This window comes from Camellia sinensis, chromosome 9 (genome assembly GCF_055761805.1).
Source record: "Camellia sinensis isolate YWXY chromosome 9, ASM5576180v1, whole genome shotgun sequence".
In the NCBI taxonomy this organism is placed as follows: domain Eukaryota; kingdom Viridiplantae; phylum Streptophyta; class Magnoliopsida; order Ericales; family Theaceae; genus Camellia; species Camellia sinensis.
Genome location: NC_138969.1, coordinates 178,682,731 through 178,690,590, shown reverse-complemented (window position 1 = coordinate 178,690,590; position 7,860 = coordinate 178,682,731).

Sequence of the window (7,860 nt, the reverse complement as noted above, 5' to 3'; positions counted from 1 at the left end):
TCTTGGGTATAGGTTTGTTACTCCAAATATACACAAGAATACTATCATAGAATCAAGAAATGCATCTTTCTTTGAAAATGTATTTTCGTGTCGTCTCCAAGAAGGGATTCAGAGTTCCATGAAAGAGATTGAAGGTGACAATGATCACATAGCTGATCAAACAGATGATTAAGATGAAGATGTAGATGAGCCAAGAAGGAGTAAAAGGGCTAGGATTGCAAAGTCTTTTGGTCCGGACTTCTTGACTTATATGTTAGAGGGAAAACCTCGAACTTTCCATGAAGCTGTGACTTCACCTGAAATTCCTTTGTGGAAAGAAGCAATTAAGAGTGAGATTGACTCCATCTTGCAGAACCATACTTGGAAGTTGGTTGATCTACCCCCAGGAAGTAAGGTCTTAGGGAGTAAGTGGATCTTTAAAAGAAAGATGAAAACTGATGGGTCAATTAATAAGTATAAAGCTAGACTAGTTATCAAAGGATACAGGTAGCGTGAAGGCCTAGATTATTTTGATACGTATTCACCTGTGACAAAGATTACATCCATTCGCATGGTGATTGCAATAGCAGCTTTACGTGGTCTGGAGATACATTAGATGGATATAAAGACAACTTTCTTAAATGGAGATTTAGATGAAGAAATCTATATGGAGTAACCCGAGGGGTTCTCAGCTCCAGGACAAAAATAAGAAAGTCTATAAGCTTGTCAAATCATTGTATGGTTTGAAGCAAGCTCCTAAGCAAAGGCATGAGAAGTTTGATAATGCTATGTTATCAAATGGGTTCAAAATCAATGAGTGTGACAAATGCATATATGTCAAAGACATTGACAAAGGTTATGTCATTTTGTGTCTGTACGTAGATGACATACTCATTGTTTGTAGTAATGATGAGATGATTCGAACTACCAAGAGATTGTTAAACTCTAAGCTTGACATGAAACATATAGGCCTTGCAGATTTAATTCTGGGTGTTAAGATTACCAGGACATCTGATGGTATTATACTTTCTCAATCTCACTATGTTGAGAAGATACTTGAGAAATTTGACAAATCAGATACAAGTTTGTCTAGGACACCGGTAGACGTGAGTCTACATTTGACCAAGAATAATGGTGAGAGTGTTTCTCAGCTAGAATATTCTCGAGTCATTGGAAGTTTGATGTATCTGATGAGCTGTACAAGGCAGCCTACTTTGTTAGCAGGCTTAGTAGATACACAAGTAATCTGAATGCTACTTATTTTAGGAGCATTATGCGAGTGTTAGGTTATCTATGTTACACCCCGGGGTTATGGGCTACATTATACCAGATACCTAGCGGTACTACAAAGGTATAGTGACACTAATTGGATACCTGATATAAAAGACTCCAAATCCACTAGTGGTTATGTGTTTGCCCTCAGAGAGGTAGTCGTGTCTTGGAAATCTTTCAAGCGAATGTGTATATCGAGATCAACAATGGAATCTGAGTTTATTGGTTTGGATAAAGAAACTAAAGAAGCCAAATGGCTTCGCCAGTTCGTTGAGGATATTCCACGTTGGTCGAGACCTGTGCCAACCATCTGTATTTATTGTGACAGCCAATCGGTGATTGGATGGGCATAGAGTAATATGTATAATGGAAAGTCTAGGCATATTCATCGTAGACATAATTCCATATGACAACTACTCTCGAATGGATTTGTCACTTTAGACTATGTAAAGTCTCAGGACAACATTGCGGATCCGCTAACCAAAGGGTTAAATCAAGTGTTAGTAGAGAAGTGGTCAGAAGGAATGGGGTTAAGGCCTTTAGTGTAAGGTGTTACCGGAATGGAAACCCAACCTAGTTGATTAGAGATCCCAAGATCTAGGTTCAATGGGACAACCTAATTGCATGTAACGGTGGTATGTCAATAAGGAGGTTAAACCTCCAGCCATTCCTTTTATCAGTGATACCTGTAAGTGTAGAGGTTGAGCTAAGCTTTTAATGACTCTAGTGTGCTGAGCTGTTGAGCTGAGTATAGCAGGATACTCAAATGGAGTAAATTATGTGAGTGTGAAGCAGGGTCGCTTGTATAAGAATTAACAGGGTCTAATTCTTTAAACCACTCACTGAACCAAGATAGTGTTCCAAGGGCAAACTGGACACAACAATGAGAACAAAACGATGGTTGGAGTAATTCCTGTGTGTGGTCTGTTGTCTTGGTTTACATAAAGGGCAGAACAGTTCAAGACTTCGTGTTCACTGAACAGCTAGTAAATCCGATCAACTTCACTAGGAGGGGTTTAAAGCCAAAAGCTATTTTTTCCGATGCCGGCGTTATTCCGTTGTACTCTCTCCAAGTCTTTGTTGTTAAGCGTTGTCTGTTTATTGTTTTTGGTCAATTTTTTTCATGTGGGGGATTGTTGGAAAAATAATGATTTTTGATAACTTTAATGCACTATTAAAGTGGGTGTCAATCCTCAATTGAGGTGGAGTAAAATGGGTTTAGATTTTTTGTAGTGAAATCTTTGCACCACAAAAAGAATGACCAAAAACCATTAAGATTTGAATGAGAAATTGACTCATTAAGTTGGCCTCAAGAAAGAGATATTGGGCAAGGCGCAAAACCTCTATCCCACATTGATTGTAGAAAAGAGCATTGATGGGTATTTAAATCCCAGTTTTTGCATAAGAGGGCATCCAAATGTTTCAAAAGAAATGAGTTATGGATGCTTCAAGAATGGACTTGGGCCAAGAGTATAGTCCAAGTTGGTTATGCAAAAATTGCCACACGTCCACGCGCGTGCTGCCCGGCCGCTTAGACTGGACCGGGCCTGGTCTGGGATCGTGATCTGTGGGTCGTGGGTCGTGGGTCGTGGATCGTAGATCTTGGACCTTGGACTTGGGCTTGCTGAAATGGATTGAGTGTGGGGGTTGGGCTTGGCCCACCCATCTTAATCTTTTTGGGCCAAGTCAGATGTATGGGCTGCTGGAATATGTACACAAAACCTAGTCTCTTTTATTGATGATGGAATTAAACCCATTAGTTTTGCAGAATTAATTCAGGTTAATGCAGAGTTCATTCTTACATTTGTTGTAAGGGAGCCTCTTCTTCTGTCCCTCCATGTGTATAAAAGGAAGCCGTCTCCTTCAGCTTTCTAGACCAGAAATTGCTACTATTACAGTCTTTAAAAGTTTTCCAGCTTTATTATTTTCTTCCTGTGAGAGAGTACTGCAAAGTTTTGTTCGCCGAAACTATTCAGTCGGTGCATTACATAGCTCGTCCAACCGTCGTATCTTGGGAGACAGACATCGAATAGCCTCCAGCACCCAACCGGTGAGGCGGCGAATCTGTTTTAAGGACACTGTCTAGTGCAGGCTTCGGTTTATTTCATTTTGCTAGTTTTATTTTATTATGAATTTCTGTAAATTCAAGCATGTTCTTATTTTGAAATTCAATTTGTTTGTTCAATATGAATCTATTTATAATTTTGTTATCATGCAATTTATACAACACTAACTTCGGTGCAACACAGTATTATGAGAACTGCTTAGCAAGTGCAATACAAGACATCAAAAACCGTTGTGAAAACTGAAGCGAAGCGGTTGTGTGGGAGGAAAATTGCCAGTTGCGCTACTCCAATGAATTGTTCATTGGCACCTTGGGCATGACAGGAAACATTCCGCAATACAACTCAGAAAATGTTTTAGATGATGAACTAGGCCAGTTCATTTCTGTCGTGAATGATACGCTGCATAAGCTTAGCAGGCTGGCAGCATTCAATGCTTCATATGGTATGTATACCACTGAAGCGGTGAACTTCACAGACACTAAAACAATATACGCTCTCGTGCAGTGCACTGCAGACTTGTCTCCAGATGACTGTAACACATGCCTTGAAAGAGGAATAGCAAACTCTTCAACTTGCTGCTCTAAGTGTCGTGGAGCTAGACTTTTTAGTCGTAGTTGCTTCTTAAGGTATGAGTTCTATGCGTTTTATCCGCATGTGAGTAAAAATTCAACAGAAAATCAGAGGATATTTGCAAGTAAGTGTTAACAAATTATCTATCAATATTCGAATTTGTTGTACAACTAGTAAGCTGCAAATTTAGCAACTTTTTTTTCTTCTTGATTTTCGAAAGAAAGCAGCAGGTATTGGATGATTGTTGGCCTTGCAATTGGATCAGCAATTCTAGTTGTACCACTTGTGGGATTTTGTGTCTACTGTCCTGTTACAAGGAATCAAACTAAGACAAGTAATGATGCTATGTAGCTGAAGATTCTTTTTTTTCCCCTTCACTAACAATCATATCTTTTTTTTCATCACTCTAAAATTAAACCTGTTATTTTTTATTATTATTATTATTTTTTTTTCCAATTTTTGAGGAAAGGCAAGTTTCTGGCCAAGAAGTTCAATTACATGAAATTGGGGACCCCAACAAGACAGATGCACATCATCAGAATTTGCAAGCAAGGGACAACTTGAATTCTCGGAATTTCCCATTCATTGATTTGGTGACCCTAGGTGCAGCTACAGATAACTTCTCGGCTTCAAATAAGCTTGGACAAGGTGGTTTTGGTCCTGTTTACAAGGTGATGACAATTTTTTTTTTTCTTTTTTCTTGGTTCCTAGTTTTAATTGCCTGAAACATTTTTTTTCCAGGGTCAATTACTTGATGGGAGGAAAGTTGCAGTGAAGAGGCTCTCAAGTTGTTCAGAGCAAGGTTTAGATGAATTCACCAATGAAGTTTTATTAAAATTTTGAACCTAAAAGGGCTAATAGTGTAATTTACCCTAATTAAGACCCTATGCAAGGGGAGCTTCTATTTACACACATTAAATCCCCTCTATGCACACACTTAATTCAGGAGGTGTGTAAGAAGTGTAGTGAGGAGAGATGTGTAGAAAGTGGATGTTGTGTGTGTAAATAGAAGCTCCCCTATGCAAGTTGTCATTACCAGTCTTTTTCTTTCACATCCTTCTACCTCATGACTGGTCGTTTATCCTGCGAGGCGACCGACTAATTGTAATCGGATGTGGAAGGAATAATTTCCTAACTTTTTTCAATTCTTGTCTGGAATTTTCAATGTATGCTTGTCATTAGTGAGGAATTGGTAAAATCAAAAGATGAATTGTAAGCCATTAATGCGTAGTGGGTAAACTCAAAAGTGATTATTAAATAATAAATGTTAATAGTAATGTCTGCTTTTTGGAGAATGGTATGGTGATGATTTTGGGTGCTTGAAAAATTACTATTTTAGTAGATTTTTTTAATTTTTACTATTTTAGTAAGTTAAAATTTTTGTATTTTAGAATATAGTTTGATTTATTTTTTAATTGGATGTGATGTTTATGAGAGAAAAAAATGAAATGATTATGAGTTTGATGTTACATTTTGTCTTATTAATTATTTTAGTATATTTTGTCTTTTTGTAAATTTTAACCCAAAAAACCTAAAAAAAAAAACCATTGCCAAACACCCTCACAAAGCAAAGGACAATTACAGATTAAAAAAAAAAAAAACCAATAAAAGAAAAGCAAAATTCAAATAATGCGTCATAGCAAAACCTTCTTATCCCAACTATACCTTACCACATACAGTCATATGTAAACACTCACCCAAAACAACCTTGTTTAAACTAAACGTTGGTGCTACATATATTAATTGATATACTAATTAGTATAGTAACATATATTATGATATTATTATTTAAAAATTATGACGCCACCTATTATACAAATAATAAAGATTTAAAATCTTTAAAATTACACCACATCATCTATTAGTACACCAATAATATATCAATTGATGCATATGACATTATTCTAAATTAAAAAACCAAAACAAAAAGAGCAAAAGGAATGAAACACAATAACAATTCCATAAACATAACAACAACAACAAAAAAAACAAAAAGAAGAAGAAGAAGCAGCCAAATTTGCTAAAATTAAAATACTTGTACCAACTTTGTTTGATTAATCACTTCCTCACTCCAAAATAGAATGCCATTACAGAACCTATTGTTTTCTTAGTACTTAAATTACATTTTAAAATTCAATGCATGCTACAACCAAGCCTTGGAAACAATGTTTGAAAACATGGACCGACCGGTCGGACCAATGACTGAGGACCTAGTTCTGGTCTAGATGATCCTCTAAACCTGGATTATACTCAAAATTGGCTTAAAATTTGAAAACTGGAAGAATAGCCTGTTCAATCGGAATAACTGGCAAAACCGGCCACGGGTCAACATAAGAATCGTTTGAGTTTAAAGACTTAAAATTTCTTCCAAAAATATAATGTGGAGAGGGGTTCAACATGGAGCAAATCCATAAAAAGCAAGCACTTAAACCACGTCAATACAATTGTTAACAATGTAATAAGTTTATATACTATATATTAAACATTATCTTAATTATTTTTACTAAAAATCAATGTATAAAAAACGTACAATAAATTTTAAGAAATATATATATTTTTGTAACTGTTTATTATTTATTATTTATTTATTTTTGTAATTTTAATATCTATATTTTGTATACTTATAAATTTCAATATATTTATGACATAATTATGACATCATGGTTCAATTCCGGTTCACCCACGGTTGAACTAATGACCCATCCGCCCAGTCACTTTGCCGGTTCGCACACTGGTCCGGTTTTCAGAACATTGCTTAGAAAGCAACCATTCTTCTTCTTGTATTAATATTGCCTCTATTATTTTAATGACAGTAACCTCTAAGACCATCTCCAATGGTTACTCAAATCTATCATCAAATCTGAGTTTGGTGAAAAATCACTCATTTTCCTACTTCAACGGTATCAAATTCAGGATTTTCCTTTTCTTTCAACAAATTGAAAACCAATGTGCTTTTCATCAAATCACAGTTCATAGCCGTTTGATTTTCACTATCTGATGTCCCCCTGGATGTCCCTCCGGATGTTCTCCAAATGACCACCTCAAAGCAAAAATTCGTGAAAAAATTACACTGACCAGCCGACCCCCTGATTGTCCTCCCAGTCATCCGCTCGGTCCACCCCCCGGATAACTACCTCAAAGCAAAAATTTGTAAAAAATTTACACTAGCCGGTTGACCAGGCGGATGGTCATTCGCCCGGTTGACCGGCGTTTTGATAAAGCTTCAAAAATCTCTGTTGGAGCATTTGATATCAAATGAAACTTTTACTCAAATTTGATGAAAATTTTGATACACTGTTAGAGATATTCTAATATTTTAAAAACTATCAGTTTGTCTGATTTTGAATTTTCAAAAGTAACTTTTTAATTTTTTGTTAGATTTTCAAAAATGGAGTGACTGATGTAACAAAACATTTGAGTAGAATATGAGAGCCCAACGAATACGGCAAAATGGGCTTCTATATATTGAAATTCTTGGTCTATTCTTGCGTTGGATCTCTAGTCTAGGGGAGAGGAGCCAATCCCTTCGAGACTTGCATGATATATTTTTTTTTTTGCTTGTACATTGAAATTCATAGTCTATGACAAGACTTGAACCTTTAATAAAGTATAGGAATTCTGAGTAACCCTTAACACTTACCTATAATTCATAGAATAAGTTAATAAAATCTGGTTGTCAACAAGTGGTCCTATCAAGTTGTCTTCACCCAGAAGTATGATATTGGGCATTTTTAATATCAGAGTCAATTCCACAAATGGGTTAACATTTATGTATTGACAACCAATCTGTATCTGGAAAATGATAGCATTGGAGTATCTAATGCATATCATTCTTTTAGTCATTGAATTGTATACAACAAAATGGACAATACCACATCAATTGTCAATATATAATAATTGTAGGGTAAGTACTATTAGTATTTAGGGAAATTTATACTTTGCCCCATGATTTTTTAGTTGTATTACTTAACCC